The 7,098-nt window shown below is 40.1% G+C and overlaps 1 long non-coding RNA gene across 1 annotated transcript; it reads right to left on the bottom strand.

Annotated features, from left to right (window-relative positions):
* Positions 1-3,015: 3,015 nt before the first annotated feature.
* Positions 3,016-4,531, bottom strand: LOC146894953 (uncharacterized). The gene is made up of 2 exons (XR_015001152.2): positions 4,259-4,531; positions 3,016-3,251 (listed from the first exon to the last, which is right to left on the bottom strand). It is a non-coding gene; the product is annotated as an uncharacterized LOC146894953 (long non-coding RNA).
* Positions 4,532-7,098: the final 2,567 nt, after the last annotated feature.

Consider the following 7,098-nt stretch of genomic DNA (forward strand, 5'->3'; position numbering starts at 1 on the left):
ACATGTATCTACATTTGTGTATGTGCAAATATACATAAATATTACCAACTGAGTCTATTTTTGTTGTTTGTGTGTTTTTTGGCTATTGTTCTGGTCTTGCTTGTACAGCCATAGAGAGCAGAGGGCCCTTTATTTGTCCCGACTGCCTGGCTAGCTTACACCCGAAATAATCACACAGAAACTGATGTAGGAGCGTCTTCTTTCTATGTGTTGCTTTCATTGATTAATTAATAAAGAAACTGCTTGGCTTGATAGGTCAGAACATAGGTGGATGGAGTAGACAGAACAGAATGCTGGGAGAAAGACGCAAAGTCAGGCAGACACCATGATTCCCCTTCCCAAGATGGATGCTGGCCAGACTCATGCCAGTAAGCCACGACCTCATGGTGGCATACAGATTTTTAGAAATGGGTTAGTCAAGTTGTGAGAGTTAGCCAATAAGAGGCTAATGGACCAGGCAGTGTTTAAATGAATACAGTTTCTATGTAATTATTTCCGGTAAAGCTAGCCAGGAGCCGGACCACAGCCCGCCACTCTGCTCTTTTTACAACAAGAAACTGTATTCATTAAATTACTGCTTGGCTCATTATCTCTAGCTCTTATTGGCTAACTCTCATATCTTGATTTAACCCATTTCTAATAATCTGTATATCACCACGAGGTTGTGGCTTACCGGGAAAGATCTCTCTGCTTTCTTTCTCCCAGAATTCAGTTCTGTCTTCTCTGCCTACCTAAGTTCTGCCCTATCAGGCCAAGCAGTTTTTTTATTAACCAATGAAAGCAACACACAAACAGAAGGACCTCCTACACCAAATATGCCCATTGATATTGCTATTGTTCTGATCTTGCTTGTACTGCCATATCTAGGAGATACTGTTTCACATCAGAGTTCCTGGCATCCTGGCTCTTACACTCTTTCCACCCCCTTTTCAATGTTCCATGAGTCACAGGTACAGGAGTTGTGATGTAGATTTATCACTCAGAGCTGGGTAACCCAGGAGCTGTTGATCTCGGCAATGGGTCCAGTTGTGGTTTTCTGTGATGGTTTCCATTTGCTATAAAGAGAGGTTATTTTGATGAGGGATGGTAGCTACACTTATCTGTGGGTGTAAGGACAAGAATTAGAATGTAGGAAGGGATTATGATGGTCTAGCAAAGTGGTGGTAGGAGATTTTATTCCTACTACCTAAGGTTCTAAAGTCCATGACTTCACTATCCCTGGGTACTTGGCTTCATTTCTAGTATCAGGCATATTTCTCTCCTGTTGAGTGGGTGTTAAATCCAATTAGGCAACTGTTGGTTGCAACCAACAAGTGAGTGCCACTTATTGTTGGCGGAAGTTTCTGTCCTGCCAACAGTTCCCAAATAAACCCACTGAGGCTTCTATTAATTACAAATGCTCAACCAGCAGCTCAGGCTTATTATTGCTAGCTAACTCTTACATTTTAACCCATATTTCTTATGTATGCCTTTTCATGTGGCTCAAGGCTTGTTATCTCATTTTCTACATGTCCTACTTCCCCTGAGTCTGGCTGGTGAGTCCCTGGCCTCTGCCTTTCTTCTTCCCAGAATTCTCTCTGTGTCTAGCTGTCCAGCCTAAGCTTCCTGCTTAGCTCTTGGCCATTCAGTTTTTGATTAAACCAATCTGAGTGACAAATCTTCACAGTGTGCAAAAGGATTTTACCGCAGCAACATATCGCACCTTTCTGCATAGCTCACCATGCTGGTCATTGTCATAGTTCATGACGCTGCAGAATTGCTACCTTCCCCTGGCTTGGATATTATCTTCTAGAATCATGGAACCTAGACCTCAGGAAGAACCTTTTCAAGTCAGATCCAGCTCACATCATCCAGAATCCTGTGTTCTAAGTATGCAATGTCTTCAGCAATAGCGGCCGACACTCTACTCCTGGGAGGCAACCAATGGCTACATGGACAATACTCATTGTTTTAGAAGTCACAATAAATACTATCGTATATAAAACCTCTTGTGTGAAAGAACCTTACTATTTGTAAAGTAATTGGGTATTTCTCCATCAGAGCCCCCTCTTACTTTCACTCCTTTTTCCTTAACAAATCTACATCTCTTTTTTTGTTTGTTTTTGTTTTTGTTTCATCTTCCCTTTTTAAAGTTGATTTTATTGAGCTTTACATTTTTCTCTGCTCCTCTCCTTGCCTCTCCCCTCGCCTTCAACCCTCTTACAAGGTCCCCATACACGCAATAAAATCTACATCTTTTCTGCTTGAAATCACGGTTATTTTTTTTTACATCTAATTGTAAAATATGTAGGGGTATCACTATGCTAATATGTTATATGCATCATGTAGAAATAGAAATTAAAAAATTAATGAGATAAGAAATTGGTGTAGAAATTCTATTTTCTTCCCTATCTCTATGGATCAGTCAACATACCCTTTAGAATTTATGCTTTCTAGTCTGAAGGCCGCTGGTCTACTCTGAGAGTGTCACTCTGGCTGTATTCTTTTCCTAAGAAAAAAAGAATTGCTTCCAAGTGCCAGGCTTATTCCAAGGATTCAGTACTCAGTAAGCAACCATTCTATCACTGAGGTGACAACATCATCACCCCTTGTCATTTCTAGGTTCTATGGGTATAAGGGTTCTTGACTTCTCTTTCTGCCAATAGGAACAGAGCCATGTTTAGTTCAAAGCTATACCCAAGGTCTAATGTATAATTTAAGAATACCAAGGGTTGAAGGGAAGTTCAATACTTTCTTACAAGGCCCTAGGAATCTGAACAATGAAGCCAAGAGGCTAAGGACTTAAATATAGCACCATCATTGGGAAGGCCTGTGATGTACCTGGGAAAGAACAGGGTATGGGGGACTTGTACGTGTGTCTGGGCTTGTTCTTATGGGTCTTGTGATTTCCTGTAAACATTCCCTGTCCAAGTTTCTGGTTACTTCTTCAGAGAACAAGGATAGTAACTATTTTTGCTATCATAATGAAGTTCTCATCATTACTAATGGTCCCATCAAAGTCCAGGCAGAATCCAATAACTGTCAATCACTGAGGCTTTATTGAGTTCCCGAGGCTCTTCAAAATTATTGGTAGGGGAGTGGAATTTCACTACTGCTGATTTTTCTGGAACATTCAGATTTTTATGCTCCTGAATTTGACAACTGTTCACATTCGATCTGTCATTCCTTCACTCCCACAAGGCTCAAGAGAAGTGACTTCAGTTTGGCTCTGCCTTTTGGCATTTAATTTCCTTAAGTCTTCCTTCCCTCATCTGTAAAATGAAGAGAATGATATTTACTTATGAAATTATAGTGAATGTTAAACGAGACAATTTATGTAAAATATATGGTACAGTTAGAACACAGCAAAAACTGAATAAACTATTATCACTCAACTTAAATGGCAAACACAGGCGAGTTCACTTAGCATTTAGCAAATGCAAAGGAAGATTTCACACAGCCACTTAGAGCTGGATTTTTAAGTGTTTAGTGTGAGATGGCAAGATACTGCTCCAAAATTCTCCACTTACAACAACAAAAGTTTTAGGATGAAAGTTACTAAAGCAAAAGGCTTTAGGGCAGAGTGCAGCTTTGCAGCAGAGCACATTTCTCTTGCTGAGCCTTAATACACAGAAAACGAAAAATGTCTTCTCTGACAGACGGAAACTTTTGGCTCTGTGTTAGACCACCTAGATTTAAGACTGTCTTTCCAAGTAAGACTAAATATTTACTAGACATAAAAATAAATGGAGAGAGTATTAGTAGTATGCTCACAAAGTGATGAGTTGGAAGTTTGCATCTCTCGAGCTTCGATCTTGACTTTTAAATTATATGACACAAATCTTATGCTAATATGTAATAGCGATTAATTTAGTCTTATTACACAAGCTTCTGACATAGCCACAATAGTCACATAATGACTCATGACATATCTCTCTGGTGGCATTTCTTTATCCTGAGTTGTAAAAGACTGATTTGACTATTCCATCATGTTTCTGCTGATGGCAACTTACCTTCACAATAACCTTATAGCTTAAAAAAAATGACCAAAGACTCACCAACACTTGGTTTGGAGTGAATTTGCATATGAATTCTTTCCCTTAAATGCTATTAAATTCAAACCTGAAGCCATGAGAGGTGGTGCATGCCTGTAATCCCAGCAGTCAAGAGACTGAGGCAGAAGGAATACATTTACATTATATATAGAGACCCTATCTACACACACACACACACACACACACACACACACACACACAGACCTAGTAAGTCACGTGCTTACCTTATCATTGTCAGGTGGAGAAGAAACAGGATTCTCATCTACTCCTGACTTATTTCTCCCACTTAACTTCTTTCCATTTCTTTGATTTAATTGTTGTTGTTGTTCAGAGGTATCAAAATGTGGCAAGATCAGATCAATGAGAAACACTGTGTACAACCCTCTCTCTGGAACAAGGCAGGATGTGGGAGCAGAAACTGGTGTTTCCAGGTTCTAGGCTGCAGCCTGCGGTAAGTGGAACCCCATGTCCACTGGGTATCTTCAGATTTGTGTGTACAATTGCCTGTACTTTTAGCGACTGTTTGTATTGAGATCCCGTTTGGGGAACATGTTTATTTCTCCTTTTCAACCACACTGTGATATAAATATTCATTAGGGAAGAATTTATACAGGGATATAATTAATTACTTGAACCGTCTCATATTTTTAAAAACATTCTAAGAAGTTTAAAGACACAGAATAGTTGATGAATAAATTAGACCAAGTCAGCTCTGAACACACAGGACTGAAGAAAGTCCTGGACACTAATCTATCTGAGAAGTTGTCAACACTGCATAGAGATAAAATATTTTGTTTTTGAAATGGGGGCACCATTTAACGGGAGTAAAACAAAAAGCAAACACACCCACAAAAATACCGGCAAAGTGGGTGCTGGCCGAGCATGAAAGGAATGAAAAGATGCTCGTAGAACTGCCTGTGTCTGTAGGAAAAGTCATCTCCTAGAAATGTGAATATGCTAAAAGCCAACAGCCTAGAGCTACGTTTTAGAATTAATAATACAGAGAAGTGAGCACAGAGCCAAGCATGCGCTATTGTACATGAAGGGACAAAATGGAATGGGAGGGAGCTGAGAGTTCTAGAAAAATGAAGGAAGTATTCACTTCTGTACTTCCTCAATCTCTGTACTCAATCTTTGTACATTCCACCACAAACCTGCAACTGCTTTTGCAGAGTCACCCATGAATTGCTGTTTCTCAGGTTTTCTCCCTCCAAGTAGATATGACCTATGATACACTGATCGCTTCTCTTTGGAAAACCTTCTTTTCAGATGGATGGCATTGCCTTTGAGCAGTTTTCTGCATCTCTCTTCCCTTCTTCACTCCCTCCCTCCCTCCCTCCCTCCCTCCCTCCCTCCCTCCCTCCCTCTTCCTGCCTTCTTCCTTCCTTCCTTTTTAAAGTATTGCCAATTTTCCAGACCTGGCCCCTTTTCTTTAAACACTGTAAGAAGTCCTGAAAGTAAAATACGAATAGAATCACACACGTGCATGGCAGGCTTTACTAATTGATCTGGGAAATTTTTCCAAGCCCTGATTCTATCCTAGAATTCTCAAAAGTGCTCCAGGCAGACTCTGTATGATCAGAGCTCCGGCACCAGAGGAATTCTTTATTTCTACTCTAGTTTCAAACACACACTGTGGGGATCTCATCTGTAGTTATGACTGTAAATGGCAAAGTAGTTGGGAACTATTTTCGTTAGCTTCTTTAGCACCATGTGTGCTTTCATATCGCCTGGATGGCATGACTAGGGTTGGATAAATATTTTAATAAAAATAGGATAAGACATTAGATTAACTAACACTATCTAATATGATGGGATATATCTTGAAAACTAAGTAATTAAAATGGAAATGCAGTGATCATAAAGATGAAAAGAATAGTAACATTCAGCATTTGTATGTATTTTAAATTTTATTATTTATGTATTGAGAGGCAGCGTCTTTGTTGGGTTTCCATTGCTGTGATAAGACCAGGACCAAATACAACTTCCAGAGGAAAGGTTTACTTTGTTTTATACTTTGAGGGAAGTCAGGGCAGGAATTCAAGCACGGCAGGAACCTGGGAGCAGAAACTCAAGCAGGGTCCACAGAGGAATGCTGCTCCCTGGATTGCTCCCAGTGGATTGCTCAGTTTGCTTTCTTACAAACTCCAGAATGACTTGACCTGCCTGCCAAGGGCTGGCACCATGTGCAGTGGGCTGGGCCCTTTGAAATCAATTGTTAATTAAGAAAATGCCCTACAGAATTGCCTACAGACAATCTGGATGGAGACATTTTCCCAACTGAGTTTCCTCTTTCCAGATAACTCTAGCTGTGTCAATGTTGCCAAAAACCTCACCAGGACACAAGATAACACTATGTATCCCTGGCTGGTCTGGAACTCTCTATGTAGAATAGGGTGAACTAGAACGCATAAAGATCTCCTGCCTCTACCCACTGAGCACTGGGATTAAAGGTATGTGCCACCACACTTGGATTAGAGATCTGTTTGTTTTGAAAAAGAACATGTCTGAACAGATTCTTTTCTGGACAGTATTTCAAAACTACAGTTAAATAAATGAACATATTTTATTTGAGGACAAACACCCCGAATTGCTGTGGAGTTTGGTTTGGGGTTGAAGGTCTGCTAGCAGACCAGATCAGCTGGATACTTTGCCTCAAAGTTGAAACTGTGCCTAGTCAAGGGTAAAGCAGTAGTAGGTACTGTAGTCCGCTCACTTCTACAGACATGCTGTCTTCAGTAATCAGGGCCGTAGCCTGACCTTCTTCTGAAAATTTGCTAAATAATCTCTAATAGGTTGACTACAGAGGCGTCTGAGTTTTGACTACTAATGAAAGAGTTTTATACACATAGGCGTCTGAGTTTTGACTTCCTCATTGTTTTGTTTTCAGACTGATATATAACAGAGAAATGTTTTCCACTATGACACTATTGTCTAAACTTTATATACCACCTTTACCATCACATTCTACCGTCCTAGAAAGTTCAGGAATGGTTGCCCCAATGACTACGTGCTTGCTGTTACAATTCTGTGTTACCAAAAGATAGTGGCTTATAGAATTCTT

Source organism: Myodes glareolus, chromosome 5 (genome assembly GCF_982192425.1).
Source record: "Myodes glareolus chromosome 5, mMyoGla1.1, whole genome shotgun sequence".
NCBI classification, from domain to species: domain Eukaryota; kingdom Metazoa; phylum Chordata; class Mammalia; order Rodentia; family Cricetidae; genus Myodes; species Myodes glareolus.